Source organism: Phyllobates terribilis, unplaced genomic scaffold (assembly GCF_046119375.1).
Source record: "Phyllobates terribilis strain yellow unplaced genomic scaffold, ASM4611937v1 Scaffold_8__6_contigs__length_399053987, whole genome shotgun sequence".
NCBI lineage: Eukaryota > Metazoa > Chordata > Amphibia > Anura > Dendrobatidae > Phyllobates > Phyllobates terribilis.
Genome location: NW_027362768.1, coordinates 291,205,752 through 291,221,668, shown reverse-complemented (window position 1 = coordinate 291,221,668; position 15,917 = coordinate 291,205,752). Strand labels below are relative to the sequence as shown.

The 15,917-nt window shown below is 39.5% G+C and overlaps 2 protein-coding genes across 2 annotated transcripts in view; both read left to right on the top strand.

The window, feature by feature from the left end:
• The window catches only part of RAC2 (Rac family small GTPase 2), a 121,604-nt gene extending 112,257 nt beyond the window's left edge, over positions 1-9,347 (top strand). Inside the window, exon 7 of the mRNA XM_073642732.1 lies at positions 9,026-9,347. The gene's annotated coding sequence lies outside the window, so the exon portion shown is untranslated. The remainder of the gene's footprint in view (positions 1-9,025) is intronic.
• A 585-nt stretch (positions 9,348-9,932) lies between these two features.
• The window catches only part of SSTR3 (somatostatin receptor 3), a 37,961-nt gene continuing 31,976 nt past the window's right edge, over positions 9,933-15,917 (top strand). Inside the window, exon 1 of the mRNA XM_073644388.1 lies at positions 9,933-10,297. The gene's annotated coding sequence lies outside the window, so the exon portion shown is untranslated. The remainder of the gene's footprint in view (positions 10,298-15,917) is intronic.

Genomic DNA, 15,917 nt, shown 5'->3' with positions numbered 1-15,917 from the left:
ATGTGCATCACACCGCAATGATAACATCGCGTCAACCCGGCTAATCAAAAGTGTAGCTGCTGAATTCATGTGAAGAGATAGGAGGTGGTTCTCAGTGCTCTGAAAGTGTTTGTACTGACACATAGCTCTGATCTACTCTACACAGTAGGTGGAGATATCACGGAGGACAGCAGGGCTGTGTGTCATAATATGTCTCACACAGAGGAAACTTGTTCTGAGCTTCTCTGGGGGTATGTTTTTTTTCCATCATACAGGGGAAAAAGTAACCAACCCCAGACAAGAACCCCTGCTAACTCCCCCTTTGTTTAAGGGGAAATTAGAATCTAAACTTTACTAACTAATATCTCCACAAAGGAGATGAGAAATAAAAAAACAAATATATAAAATACATTTTTACTCAGCTCTACAACCAGAAATCCATCATGTGGCCAGTTTATCATGCTTTAACTTGTCCTCTATAACCCCTTCACCCCTGGGCCATTTTCCATTTTTTCATTTTCGTTTTTTTCCTTCCCTTTTTCAAAAAGCCTTAACATGTCTATATTTCCATCAATATAGCCGTATGAGGGCTTGTTTTTTGCGTGACGAGTTTTTAACCATATAGTGTACTGAAAAATGGGGAAAAAATTCCAAGTGAAGTGAAATTGCAAACCAAGTGCAATTCCACAATTGTTGCTTGAGTTTTTATTTACTATATTCACTATATAGTAAAACTGACCTGGTAATATGATTCCCCAGGTAAGTACAAGCACACAGATGCCAAACACGTATAGTTTAGTTTTTATTTAGGTGGTGAAAAAAAATTCCGAAACTTGTATGAAAAAAAGTTTTTGCGTTTGTCATCATTTTCCAAGACCCATAATGTTTCCATTTTTTGCGATCAGGGGCTGTGTGAGGGCTTATTTTTTGCGCCTTGAGCTGACATTTTATTGATACCGTTATCAGTGTGAGACATGTAATGACTGACAGTCTGCTCTCTTGATTTACATGTCTCACAGTGATAACGCCTCCTTACATGTAAAATAAGCTATGGAGGCAGATTCTCAGGGAGATCAATGTCATAAATCTTAAAAGCTCATTTACATATTAAGAAAAATATGCACTTCTCTGGAATAAGACATCAGATTGCAGACATCAAGGTATCATTTTATTCAGCTTCCTATGACCTACATGGCCGTATAGATGGCTTAGGAGGGTTCATCCTACTGACCGATTCCCTTTAATAAAGAGGAGTTATTAGCGAACTTTGTTGGGTCAAATTTTTTTTGTCAAGGGCTACTAGAATATCCTCTTGCAACTATCCAGATACGGAGGGTAAACGTTACCCTGAGGTGTGAGCAACATTGTGGCTGCAGGCCATTATAAAGGATTTTTGCATTCAGGTAGAATGACAATTTAAAGGTGAGTGTGACATTGAACAGAGAGAGGCTGTTACCTGGTTACTGATTAATTTAAAGCTGATATATGATGCCGTGTGTTCTGTTGTGTGAATATGTATTCATCGTTGTTTGTGTGTGTGCAGTTGTATGTTTCTGTTTGTAGTCAGGTACGTACAGTATGTGTGCCGCCGTATATAGAACTGTGATATCTATATTTTTCTTTACTGTCAATCAATGTCAATGAGGTCAAATCCTTTTTTATTAAACATAATTTATAAAGTTAAGGTTATAGCTATTATATACTGTTTTATATTTTTACTTTTTACCCTGCTGTGTTCTGCAGAAGCCCTGCAATCAGGTCACCACTACTAGATCATGCCATATAAATAAATATTCATATAATGCATAGAATATCCAAGCGAATAAAGTATAGGTCTATGGTTACACACCCTGGATTTGCTGTGTTTTTTATTTCTACTGCTCTCTTGGCAGTAAAAAAGACAGTTTTTCATTGATTTTTTGCAGCATTTTCATGGCGTTTTTGACAGCGTCCTTTGGGTGCGGATTGCAATATATGTTTAATAAAGTTAATTATATTTATCGAAAACTGGTTAAAGAAGAAAAAAATAACACGAAAGAGCAAAAAAATACACCTGTGTTTTTGCAACATTTTTCTCTTTTTCATTGCTTTCTGTGGGTGAAAAAAAGCTGCAAAAATGCGGAAAGAATTGACAGGCTGCAGATTTAAAAAAACGATGCCGTTCTCAAATTCAATTGGGGAGAAAAAAGCCATGCGTGTGCATAAGATTTCTAAAATCTCATCGCTTTTGCTGTTACTGTAAAGCTTTTCATTTGCATTAAAAAAAAAGCAGCAAAGGAAGCAGCATGTGGACATAGCCTAAGTCGCCCCAACAAATAGTATGCAACATCCAGATATATAGCATATACTTTACTTTGTATCTGCATGAATTTGAGACCCAAATTTTGCTCCTAAAGCAGCAGCTATGGATAAAATGCAGAATCGCCGACTTCTTTAAATATCTGGCTCAGTATGCAGCTTATGTAGTACACAGATTATTGCTGTTTATTGGCGAAAAATAATAGTGACTCAAGCAACAGGAGACAGAGACGCTCGCGCTGCTCGAGTGTGATTGCTTCATTCTTTTGAATTTCTGAAATATTTTTAGCTGCATTTAACAATTAAACAAAATAAATCAATGAATTATTTTCCTAGTTGTATCTCTTTCTGGGTGACAAGCTTTTCTAGAATTCCAAAGGGGGATGCATTGCTGCATAGCTAATATTGATATTTTTCTGTATACAGCGCCATTTCAGAGGATATATGTACAAACAAAAAAACAAATAATTCAACAATTCAGACGAGAAAAGAGAAGTTCTTCTAAAGCTGACGGTTACCAGAAAGTATTTCTACATGTAGAAATACTAAGGAACCCAATTAATCTTTTGTCAGTTTTTATTAGTCACCTTTCTTTTTTATCTGGTGGCATTCATTGCCATCTTTGGCAACTTTTTAGAACCAAAAAGTCACACATTTCGCAAAATAGCGCAAAAAAATGCCCCAAAATAACAGCCATACATAAAATCACTCCAAGGGAGTACTAAGACACATTAGCACCAAATTTTATTTATTTTGAAAGTCGCAATTGTCGCCAAAAACATCTGGACCACCAAACTACGGCTACAAAAGTGAATGGAAGAAAAAACAAGTGAATGCATATAATGAATACTTTAAAAAAGGCTCAGATTGAAACGAGAATTAGCCACAAGTGATAAATAGGCAAAAAACATTAAAAACAAAACAAAAAACATGCATAAATGCAAAAATGGATCAGGCCCTAGGAGCTATTCTGAGGAAGAGAGTAGAAAGAGAGATCTGTTGATGAGGTGATACATCTGCATAAAACTGTGGATACTGGGAATTAACCAGATTGCCTGAGATAGTGCATTCCAGTGAACTTGTGCACCACAAGAGAAGTCTTGATGACAGGAGTTCGGACTATGGAAGATGTTATTCTTAGATTATTAGCAGACTGAAGAGTAGGGTAGTAGACAGACCTTTGTGGGTGAGAGTGAAAATTAATTTAGTATTCTGTAGCAGATGGGGAGCTAGTGCAATGAGTGTGCAAAGGGTAGAGGCATCGGGGAGAGCTTAATGAGGGGAAGACCGAATAATATTGAGTTGCAGGGCAATCATGATGAGAGTGAATCAGAGTGACAGTAAGATAGTTTTTATAGTTTCCATGGTGAGAAATAGGGAATCCTGTAGATGTTTTTGAGGTGAAGGTGACATGACAATGCAAATGGTTGGATATCGGGAGTGGAGGAGAGTACCACAAAGAGAAATAAAAAGTTCAGGTAGGTTAGTAAAGAGAGCAAACACAACATGTTCAGTTTTGCCCTTCAGTAGAGATGAGCAAACCTGAACTGTAAAGTTTTGGGCTCATACCGGACACCTAGTGTCCAGTGCTGAATTCCGAACATGGACGTCTCTTGGAAGTACATCTTACAGTTGGGGAGTTCGGGGAGGGGAGAGAGAGAGGTAACCATTGACTTCTATGGGGTTTGGGTTCATTTTCAAGTTTGGGTACAGTTCTGGTAGCCGAAAAGAACTTTGGACTAAACTTCAGTCGAGCCCGATGAACCAGAACTTTCATGGGTCCGCTCATCCCTACCCTTCAATGCTATTGGATAGTTGGGTAGTATCACCTGGGGAAGCTGACAGAACTTTTGTTTGGCACAATGCCTTTTTATAGGTGGATGTATCTTGGAAAGGTCATATCAGAAGAAGACAACTCAATGATATTATAGAAGCTTTTTTTTCTTTACTTTAAAGGATACTGGTACCTACTGATCACTGAGTTTCCCACCTTTGGGGCCCCTATGGATATATGGAATGGAGAGCTGAAGAGCTCTGTCTGAATGGAGCAGCAGTTGACCATGTTGCCAATCATTGTCCGTGCGACTGATGAAGAAAGTCGAGCACTGTACTTGTCTATTTCCGGCATCCCTGTAGACATTGAATGGGACGGTGGTGCACATGCTCATCTAATGTTCACTTGGAGTCTGACCACAAAAGAGGGAACTTGATTATACAAGAAAGAAAAAAATTCTGTAGCACTCCAAATTCATCCAAGGTGTTTTATTTCCCATGCATATATAATGAACATAATGAAGCTTGATTGCAGTCATGATTTATCAATGTCTACCACTTTTCACATTCTCTGAAATCCAAGACAAAGTTTTATCTCATAGGCACTGCACACCAATATTGGTGCCATCAGGCACTGATCTAATGTGTACTGGGGCAGCTGACCATTCAGTTGTCTTTCAACTTGCCCAATTCTTTGATCCCTCTCAAACTGGCTGGGGTAACATGAGATAGAATAAGATAGGGGTGCCAATTTTTATTATGAGAGTTTGTTACTTAATCTCTAATTGTATACTTATTTGCTTCCATAGATTGACATTCATTCCATAAGCAAAGTTGGGATGAGCCTAGTCCTAGTGTTGTTCAGTAACTGTGACATCTACCCCAACAGTCATGTATACATCTGCAATCATTGAGACTATTGATTGGACCCAATCAGAAAATTTCCACCTATCCTAATGATGATGTTGGACTAGGGTAGCAAGGGCTAAGCATTAACATTGACTCTAGGGGCCCACAGTTCAGCCACATGCAAATTTTACATTACCCTCATTCACAAATTTACTTATGCTTTATATAATATTAAACTAGTTTGTTGAATGAATGATGAGATGTCTGTACTTAGTGAATCAAATGTATTGGACCAACTACAGCTCATATTGGGGGGTAAGTTGCCTTTGCCTGCTCAAGGGCCCACTGGGGGATTGACCTGCTCTGCTGTGGGCCAGTCTGAGCTTACTAGTGATAATTTTATATTTATTTATTTATGTTACTCACTTATATAGCGCCATTAATTCCACAGCGCTTCACAGACATTATTGGCACAGTCCCCATTGGGGCTCACAATCTAGATTCCCTATCAGTATGTCTTTGTAGTGTGGGAGGAAACCGGAGAACCCAGAGGAAACCCTCACAAACACGGGGAAAACATACAAACTCCTTGCAGATGTTGTCCTTGGTGGGATTTACCCCTCTAAATGTAAAGTATACTGTAAAGAATATTACAGTCGCAGTATATTAATCTTCATATTTGCGTATACCTGCTTTAATCCGAGTGAGATGACCTAGAAAAGACCACTAATGAGATGCAGTAGTGTTGGATTACTGCAGTATACTGGGGATGCAAGTATTATAGTTAAAGGTCTTGTCATATATTAGCATTTACTGTGCAAACATGCATAAAAAGATGTACATGTTTTCTATGTTACTGAAACCCAAGGACAAGTGCCAGACTTTCGCAGATTTTTTTTTCTAAAGGTTTAGATGAATAAAGACATTAGTTGGGATCACAATAGAGGATAGGCCAGTATTTGGGGGATGTTCCATTCTGTATATTTGTCTTACTTTATTCATTTCACACAGCAGCGAAATGAGAAGCAAAACAATTTAGGGTTTACACACAAAACCTTATTACAGCTCCTGCGAGTTGTATAGAGCAATACTCAACTGCATGGAGCCTTACTGGACCTATCTTTTCTTTCCAGAACTATATAGAGACGTACAAAGGTTTTTTTTTTTTACAGATTTTGTATCAAATGGGTGTAGCATTCTCAACTGGTGCTTATAATAACAATATTATTAAGGAATTGTATGGCTTCCATACTCAGAGCACTTAAAGGGGTTGACCGGTCTTAAGCTACAAGTCTGCAGCCACTCTATGTGACAGCAGAATTGTGAATCCTCACATTGCGAATACTGCACGCCATAAGGATTCTCCGGCATTGGGAGCTGTAGGTGCGTGACCACAAGTATGTGACTTGCATATATATGTGGTCACGTGCCGACTAGTTGGTTCCAACTAGTTGGAAATAGTCTAGTTGGAATATTACCGAGAGCATGCAAATCGAATACTTGTGGTGACATGACCACCCACTCCCACTGGTCAGGGGCCTGTATAACTGATACATACCCTCCGTTCCCGGGTCTGAAACCAGTGAATCCCCGCAGCTCACAGTGCATTCACTGGGGGGATTCATAAGTCTGCAGTGACAGAGAGTGACTGCAGACTTATTGATTTGGACCAGACAATTACTTTAAGAATTTGACTTCAGTTGATTGGCCAACTACAGTCAGCCTAAAATTGTACGTGTTATTTCAATGGAGAATGGACGGACTGAATTCAAGACACCCATACAGCCACTTATGTTTGATTGGAGAAGTACAAATTCAGATTTCTGAGGATGGGCTGACAACCCACAGAGATTTCCTACATATCCCATCAAAACCAGCAATATTCAGGAATCTATGCTATGGCATTTACAACATACACAATGGCAGCTCCACCAGCTTATATATAAAATGACTTATTCTTAATATTTATAGTAAGAAAGTGAAAAAAATGGAAGAACGGTTATGTTTCGTTATCCCCTAAAATGCAGTGCATTTCAAAGAGATTTGTTATGTCAAGACAAAGTATATATTGTGCTCCATCTAATGAGAACTGGTGTTATTTTCCATGGACAATCACTATGTATAGGACTATGAAAATAGTTCTGTATAATGTGCTGGAAAAAAGATCACATTATAGTTTTGACAGATCTGACAATGGTCATAATTTTGGAATTTACCTTGTCCGTAAGCGTGGCGGTGTTAAGTGCCATCATAGCCATTTATGTCTCTTTTTAAGCTCCCATGCAGGAGAAAATACATGGCAGCCTATTACATAAGAAACACGTGTTGTGAATGGATGTGTCAGGTGCCCCAGAGCAAGAGCTGCTGTTAGTACCTCTACATCCAGGCTACTAGATCATGATAATAATTTTTTTTATTTATATGGCACCAATCTACTCAGTTCTTTACAATCAAAGAAAACATATACTGTATAAACAAAATCAGATATTACAGACTAACAAACTTAAAATGACAGGAGTGTCCACAAGAGCTTACAATCTATGAGGAACTAGAGCTGATAGAAGCGGTGAAAGTTTTTGTTCCTTTCCGTCTTCTATTAACAATTTCTAAACAGCAAGGTGGTACACAAAAAGCTACCTAAATCAATCATCCAGCCAAAGCCGATGTATGATCAGATATTAAGTACATATGAGTTCATGAAGTATTGGGTTGTGAATTGAAGGGATCCGGTTTGGTGGAATAATGCAAAATGAAGGGTGTTAAAGTTGGAGAGGGATTAGATTTAGGAATGTCAAATCACTGCCTAAAAGATGTGGTGTTAATGAACGATTAAAACTATGGATGTTTGGAATTAGTCTAACAGCCTGTGTAGCACATTTCAGAGAACTGGTGCAGCACGAGCAAAGTCTTGGAGACAGGATTTGGAAGTTCAAATTATAGAAGATGTTGGTCTTAGATGTGGTTTTAAAGCATAAGTAAAAATATGGATGTTTGTAATTAGTCTAACTTCTTGTATAGCACATTTCACAGAACTGGTGCAGCACGAGCAAAGTTTTGTAGATAGGATTTGGAGGTTTAAATTATAAAGGATGTTGATCTTAGAATTATTAGCAGAATATAGAGCAAAGGTAAGGTGGTAAACAAAGTGGAGGAAGAGGTGAAAAGTGGTGCAGCACTGTGGAGAGCATTATGGGTGAAAGTGATATGTTCATAACGTATTTTAAAGCGGATGGGTAACAAGTGCAATGACTGGCACAGGGTGGAGGCATCAGTATAGATGCTGGACAGAAAGAGGAGCTTGGATGCTGTATTCAGGATAGATTAGAAACAGAACGCATGGCATGGGGAAGACTGACTAATAATAATTTACGGTATTCAAAGGGGTTAGAAATCAAAGCAATAATTTTAGTTTTCCTCATATACACAGTTTGGAAAAAGGTGGATTTTTTAGATGTTTTCTAGGTGCATTCAAAGTGATTCAATATTAAAAGCAAAGGACAGATCTGAATCGAACATAACCTAACGGCAGTGACCATGCTGCCTGTGAGTTATGATCCTCACTTGTATTAATTAGGAATGAAATATTACAGCATTTGCTAAGGAATTGGATCCTTCACTAACATCTGTATTCATTGTAATTAACGTGGAGGAACTGCAAAACTTTAATTATGTTTTTATTAGAATCGTTCCCTGCAGTACAGATCTCAGCCCTGCAGACATCAATGTGATACCGTCTCCAAGTCAATGTGTCTATCAATGTGCTGCTGACAAAAGGCTGTCACTAATGCGGTCATAGTCTGCAGACCCTGAATAGCATTGCACCTATCAAGTCTAAAAGTGAAGTCTCCATTCTGAGACCTCACCATTTCTAATATACTGTGCCATTCAGACAAATGACAGATCTCTATCTATCAGCAGTTGCTGTATAAGAAAACTCCAAGATGTCTCTGTGTGCTTTTCTTATTATTCAGATATGCGAGCACATGCTATCAAAATGCTAATGAATATGAATGCCTGTCACCGGCGTCATTTCTCATCTGACTTAAGGTGAAGAGGGCATGGTGTCTCCTGCTCGTATTGTTTCAGCCACGCTGTTTCTCATCGTCTTTTCTTTTGTCTTGCACAGGATGCAGAAGAGGATTCCCCGGATTGTCTGAGAAGACAATGACGTAACCCTTACGCCAAACACTTGTCTTTGCTCCTTCTTTCTATCGCCTACGACCCTCTGGTGCAGTTTTTGCTGCTGTCCAAAACATCGTTCCATACAATTAATTGCTCTCCCATCCACTGCTGTTTTCCTTTGATCCTTGTCTGATTTGTCAAGAATACATCTTATAAATAAACATATCTTATTGGTTTTGCTATATATATATATACACCTGTAAATGAGATGCAATTGATAAAACACTTTGTTTGACTTTTGCATGTAATAAAGTCTGCCTACGTAATTCTGGATCCGTTCCTATTATGTTGTCTGCTGGACCATGCGATGAGTAGGAAATAATATATCCGCGGAGACGTCTGCTGTGGCCGCGTATAACATGGGTGCTTTGGCATGCGAGTGCCGCGCGCGAGGGTTAGCAGAGGAGAAGGGAATGAATGGGGTACGACGGATGCATGCGGAAAAATGAATGAGGCAGAGAGAGGGGAGAACGAGTGTGAGGAATGACGCAGTAAAGGGGGGGAGGTCACTGTACGACTCTCATTAACCCATTGCTTGCCACGTAATAAGACACTCCAAAAAAGGGAATTTAATACTGTACGTCTAGAAAATCTCTAGCGCTTAAAGGGTGGCAGACATGGGATCTATTCCCTTTGGGAAAATAGTCTGTTTTCGCTGCATGTATGATGAACGCTTGCAAATGTTGCAAAAAGAAAAATTACAATGTTCGGCATCATCCAGAAACGAACGGGCTTAATGTTTGTTTTTTTCTTCGTTCTTTCTGTGCAATGTCTTTATTTCCTTTTTAAAATTCTCACTCTTTCTTTCTGTCCATCCCTCTCTCTCCCCTTATGTATTTATAGCTCTCTCTCTCCCTCACTCCCACTCACTCCCCCCCTCTCCACCTTCTCAGCCCCTGATTGGTTTGCAACCTGTGTGCCACTGACAGACAAATTCTTGATACGGGAGAGATAGAGAAGACAGAAGGGATAGGGAAACTGAACAGGTTAAAAGAGAGGAGATAAGGGAGGGAAAAAAAAAAGAATAAGAATTCGGAACGAAGAAAAAAAAAGAGGCAGCAGAACCTGAGATCCGCACTTGTACCTGTGAGACCGACCCGTCCAAGTCACCCTGAGACTGCGAGCAGCACCTTGACCTACTCTACCTGTAGAGACGCACAGCTGGCTGCTTGTCTGTAGGTGCCACGCAGCTGCCAAGACCAGAGTGCTAGAGCAGGTAGGTACCTATGGAGCTAACACTGACCTGCACTGGGAGAATGCAAGAGATTTACCTGTCTGCCAGACAACACCTGCAAGTGGTGTAACTATTCATGCCAAATAATGATGGAAAGAACTCTATTCTTTCTGTATCTGCAGACAATCCCTCCACAGTGAGTGATATATATATCATTCCTATTTTTTCCACCATGCATCTGCATTGAAAAGTCAAGGGCTAGCCGTGACATCTATTTCTATCCATTTCTATTTCCCTTTCGCAACTTGTATAACTGCGTGTCATTGTTGTCCACAACAGATCGTGTCATTAATGCAGAATATTTGCATCTCCCTTCATGTCACAATTGTGCAGAAATGACTTTACCCCCTTGTCGTACATAATCCATACTAACATTGTATAGGTTAATTTCTGTATAATGAAGTTGTACATGAATCTCTTTATATTACTACTATCTCGGTGGATCATTATGTGTTACTTTGTTCCTTCGCATATATTGCTCAGTGTGTCTGCGTCATCAAGTAATTCTCTTAGTCACTGTCCTTGATTGTTTCTTTTTTTTGTGCCTTTATTATTTTCTTTTTCAGTGCATTTTATTGTTTTGCTTATGTCACTTTATATGACGCCGTCCTCATTCTCTGCCTCGTACAATAGGTTTTGCAAGTCTACAAGAGTTAACACAAGTAAGGAAGTTAATTATCAGTGTCCAGGCACACGGTGGCACAGAACATAGGACTTAGTGATGTATGTGAACTTACTGATAAAGAATAAAAAGAAATACAAAAGAATAATATTTACCCTCACAACATTACAAGGCATCTATATTAGTTAAAACCTCTGCTTTGGAAGACAGATTTTTGTAGCAAAAACTGTAATAATGATAATGAACTCAAATTAGAAATAGTCACAGGAAATAAAAAATTTTTATGACTTCACTTTTTTAAAGTTTAAGCACTAGTGATGAGCGAGTATGCTCTGTTAACCCTTTCGGCGAGCATGTTCGGGTGCTCGCCGAGTATCTTCAGCGTGCTCGGTTGTTATGTTTTAGTCAGTCCGTGCTCATGATTTTAATCTGTTTGACAGCTTTAATACATGTGAGGAATGCCTAAGAAACAGGCATTCCTCACATGTATTAAAGCTGTCAAACAGTCGCAAATCATGCGCACAGCATGACTCAAACATAACACACGAGCACGCTGAAGATACTCCGTAAACACCCGCGCATGTTCGGAAATCTCGATTAACGAGCATGCTCGCTCATCACGATTAAGCACCTAACTATTTATCATTTTCTAAGAGAAGAGGGATTTTAGCAAAGGAAAAGTTTATGTAGAGTAAAAGTCCTTTATTTCAACACCAATGGGACCTGGGTTGAATTATCTGGATTATTGAATGCTCAAAGAAAAAAATAGGAAATTTGTAGTCATGAGAAATTCCACATTATATTGGAACCAAGTGCTGGATTATCAGATTTGTTATGCTATCAGATGCCATTGTTTTAGCTGTAGTATTAGGGCTCAGTCAAACGGCCGTATAAACCGGAACGGGATCGGAGCGCAGTTCAGGGACTGGTCGACAGCTCTTCCAACCCGAGCATGATAGCTGCATAGAAATATATGAAGCTGTCACGCTCGGGTTGGGAGAGCCGCCGACCAGTCCGTGTATTGTGGTCTGATCTTTCTCTGATTTATACAGCCGTCTGACTGTGCCCCTAGACTTGGAGTTTGAGTAGTTCACATGGTATTATGAGAATATCTACCCACCTTTGACATATTATAATAAAAGTAAAAAAAAACAACTTACCTTAAACTCATTTTTTTTATTAAACCAAATTAAAACATCAAGGAAAATAGGGAATATTTTCTTTGGAGATATTAGGGAATGATTTCCCTATTCGTTTTGGCTTAATCTGATTCCAGCTTTGATCTTAAAAAATATACGGACTAGCACATTTCCCATATGTGCTATATCAGGGGCCTAATGGTGAACATTACAGCTGAAAACACAGGCATCAAAATTGATTTGGGAACTGTTGGCAGTCTTATCCTCCATAATAGCTTTTCTCTAGAACATTACTCTTTCTTTTTAATTATTTACCAGTGAAATTCATGAGGCCTTCATTCAACTACTAACATCATCTCTATAGCAACCAATATAACCCAAGAGGAAAGCCATATTTGAGGTTGTTTGGCCCATTGTGCTGACAAATGGCATTTAGTGAAAGGGCAGCTTATTTTGTGTTAATGCTTTCTTACAGTGTTAGAATAAAAACTTTTACCCTCTCTTAATATTGGTTATGGATGACTTCAAGTCCATAATTGGACTCACAATTAAAATTTTTGTTTTGGGTTTAATATGAAATGTAAACCACACACCTGAACCAGAGATCCCAAGACGGGTAATTTAAGACCCCTATTCACATTAGATTAAGATTGTCCAAACTCACAGCTTTCAACAAAAATGGCCAAATATCTATATGCACTGGGACTCCCAACTTTCCCCCGATAGATGGTATAATGGGAGAGAAGTTTAAACATTGGACATGTTTAATTGCCTGATTCTTTTGTCCTCCCTAAAGATAAACCACCTCCACAGATGAGATACATACGCATTAACATCAGCCAAACATGACGATATCAATCGGTTTGGCCAACAGTCTAATGTTTATGGGGGCCACAGAAAGATGACTGTCGGGAGAGCTACGAATTCGGCATGTCCAAATTTGGCCAGACGGTTCATTTGTTCTCCTGAAGATAAGTCAGACATATCTGGGGGCAGCTCCAACACAGGAAGGAAGAGCTCTTGTGTACGGGAGAGCCAGCCAAGGTGGCTGCCGGCTGAACCATCGTTTTACCAACAGCCATCTAATGTGTATGGCAAGTTTTACTCTTCTCTCCCCATACACATGTTGGTTCGTCATATGGATAGGAGGTTAGTAGATTGTCAGCCAGACTATTCACCTGATGCTAATCTGATCTGAATGACCACTTTCACAACAGGGATGTTGGTACATTACACTAGCCATATCAGTGTGAAAGTAGCTGGTCTAGAGGGATCCTTAACATCTAGCAGTTACATCTCAACCCAACCAAACTCAAAGTGTGGAGATTTCACCAATTTAGGATACACTAGGTAACTGCTCTCCTCCAAATTAAAGATGTCCGAGTGCATGAAGAGAAGCTAATTAACCGAATCTGCTAATCTGGTTGAAACCACCAGAGACTGAACCACCAAAATGGCATACTTTATTACGTAGACATGGGGTTATATAGTATTCTACTTCTAGGTGGGATTAGTAAAATTCATTGTTCTTTTTGATAACTCGGCACACTGCAATTTGCTCATCCATGTATCTCTTGGTCTGAGTAACGCCTTAGGAATTCCGATGGGAGTTCGTCTCTCAGCGCCATCTTTGCCAACTCGACATGAATCTCTCTGTTATCAGCCATGCACATGCATACGTCATTCCCAGGAAATAATTTAGTTGTTCATGTCTACAAATAAGAACAGAAGCTGTTAGTTATATATTCATTAACTATTAACATAATCCATGTGCATATACACATTTGCATACATACATACACATAGATTATTCCATCATCTCTTTATTAATTCACACTGATTAGGTAATCTATTAAAAGAAACTAATTGATTTTCTATAATATATATATTTTACCTTGACAGACCCCCCCCTAAAATCAATTATTTGCTTTTAATATCCATATGCTAAAAAGCAGAGGGGGAGAAGGAATTGACCCTATGTTAAGGCTATTCTGGAACACTACGATGTGACGGGCACCCCGTCTCTTTTAGATGGACCCACCAACGTTCCTAAATCTAACTCAAACGAAGACCTACAGGAAAGGGATGGAGACCCTAAAAGATCTAGGGACTGGGTAATCGAGGGCCACCGCTAACACAGAAATATGGATATTAACTTTACAAACTCATTTACTTCCGGTAATCTCTCTGGTTCAACACCTTTGTTCTAAGGGGAACTGTTTGTTCATAGGCCTCTTCATTAGATTCTTTGGACAAGACGCTGACAGGTACTGCTGCATCTACTGTTTTGGCAATTAACCTCTTGACACAGGGAGTCACACAGATAAGCAATACATTAATTAGAATTATCACATTTAGTAAAATAATTCCCCCTTGGATTAAACAACTCTTCCAATCTCTCATCCAAGAAAAATATTTATCCCAGGGATCAGTCACACCTGAATTCCTTTCCAGTTCTTCACTTAAATCTGTCAATTTTTTGAGAGCCTTAGTAACTTCCCTGTGGGGCCGGTATTGTCTGGGATATACAGTAAGTACAACAATGCTCACCTATCATTTTGCATACCCCTCTTTTTTCTGCAAGTAACATATCCAGAGCTATTCTGTTTTGGAAGGCCATGGTAGATGTGGGTGCTAGTTGGTCAGCTATCCCTTGTAAGGCATCTTTGGTGTAATTGACAAATCTTTATTGGTTATAATATGTATGTAATTTATCCAATCTACGTTCTTGTTAACGGTTATTATGGGTATTATGGCCTCAAATCCTGCCTTCACTTGGTCTCAGGCCTTGAATTCGTCTGGCACCCCCCTAGGCACTCCGAGAACATCAATATATATATGTGGGTCAAAACTGCCTTTGGGGTTAACTTTTCTCTTGGCCCTGTATGTACCTGCAAACGCAGCCTTTATTTCCTCTTTGGATTCCTGGGACTCAGATATAAGGTAAACAGACATTATTGCTTTAGTTAAGGCACATTCCCCAGTCGTAGTCACCTGTGTTCCACCCAACAGCACCCCAGTAATCACATTTTTGTCCCCAGTAATTGTCAGTGACACAGATATATTGGTCAGCGTCCACCCACAAAGCTCTTAACCAGTCACTACTCAATCTCTCATACCCCCTAAAAGATACTATCCCACAGTAATCAAATTGGAAAGTCACCACATTCAAGGAAGTGTTGTACCAGAAAACTGAAATATCATTCTCTTTAGTAATAATTGCTTGGAATGTACGTGTTACCATAACAAAGGCTTCCCCCATAGCTCCCGTCATCAGAAAGAGGAGCATCAGGGTTGTGGGTCTGAGACTGCCTTCTTGCAATGGGATGCGTGGACCCATGATGTTCGGCCTTCGACCTTCACAGCCTTAGGTGATGTAAGCAACACTTGGTAGGGCCCTTCAAATCTGGCATACAGTGTGCCTCGCACATGATTCTTTATCTAGACAAAATCTCCAGGCTGGATGCTGTGAGTACCTGGTTCAAGATCTGAGTCAGGAATAGAAGAGTACACTGTAGCATGTGTTAGTTTTAACTTTTTAGCAAGTCCGACAACAAAATTCACATGCTTATCATTCTCTGAACTAAGCTGTTGTGGGTAATATCGACCCATTCTAGGTGGCCCCCCAAACAAGATCTCATATGGTGTGAGCCTTGTGGGTTGTCTCGGGGTATTTCGGACTGAGTATAGGGCAAAAGGCAACACCTCCGGCCATGGAAGTGACAATTCTTACTGGCTTCAAGAATTTTGTTTTTCAAAGTGCCATTCATCCTTTCAACTTTGCCACTACTTTGAGGATGATAAGGAGTATGCAGGCCTAAATCCACCCCAATCATCTCCC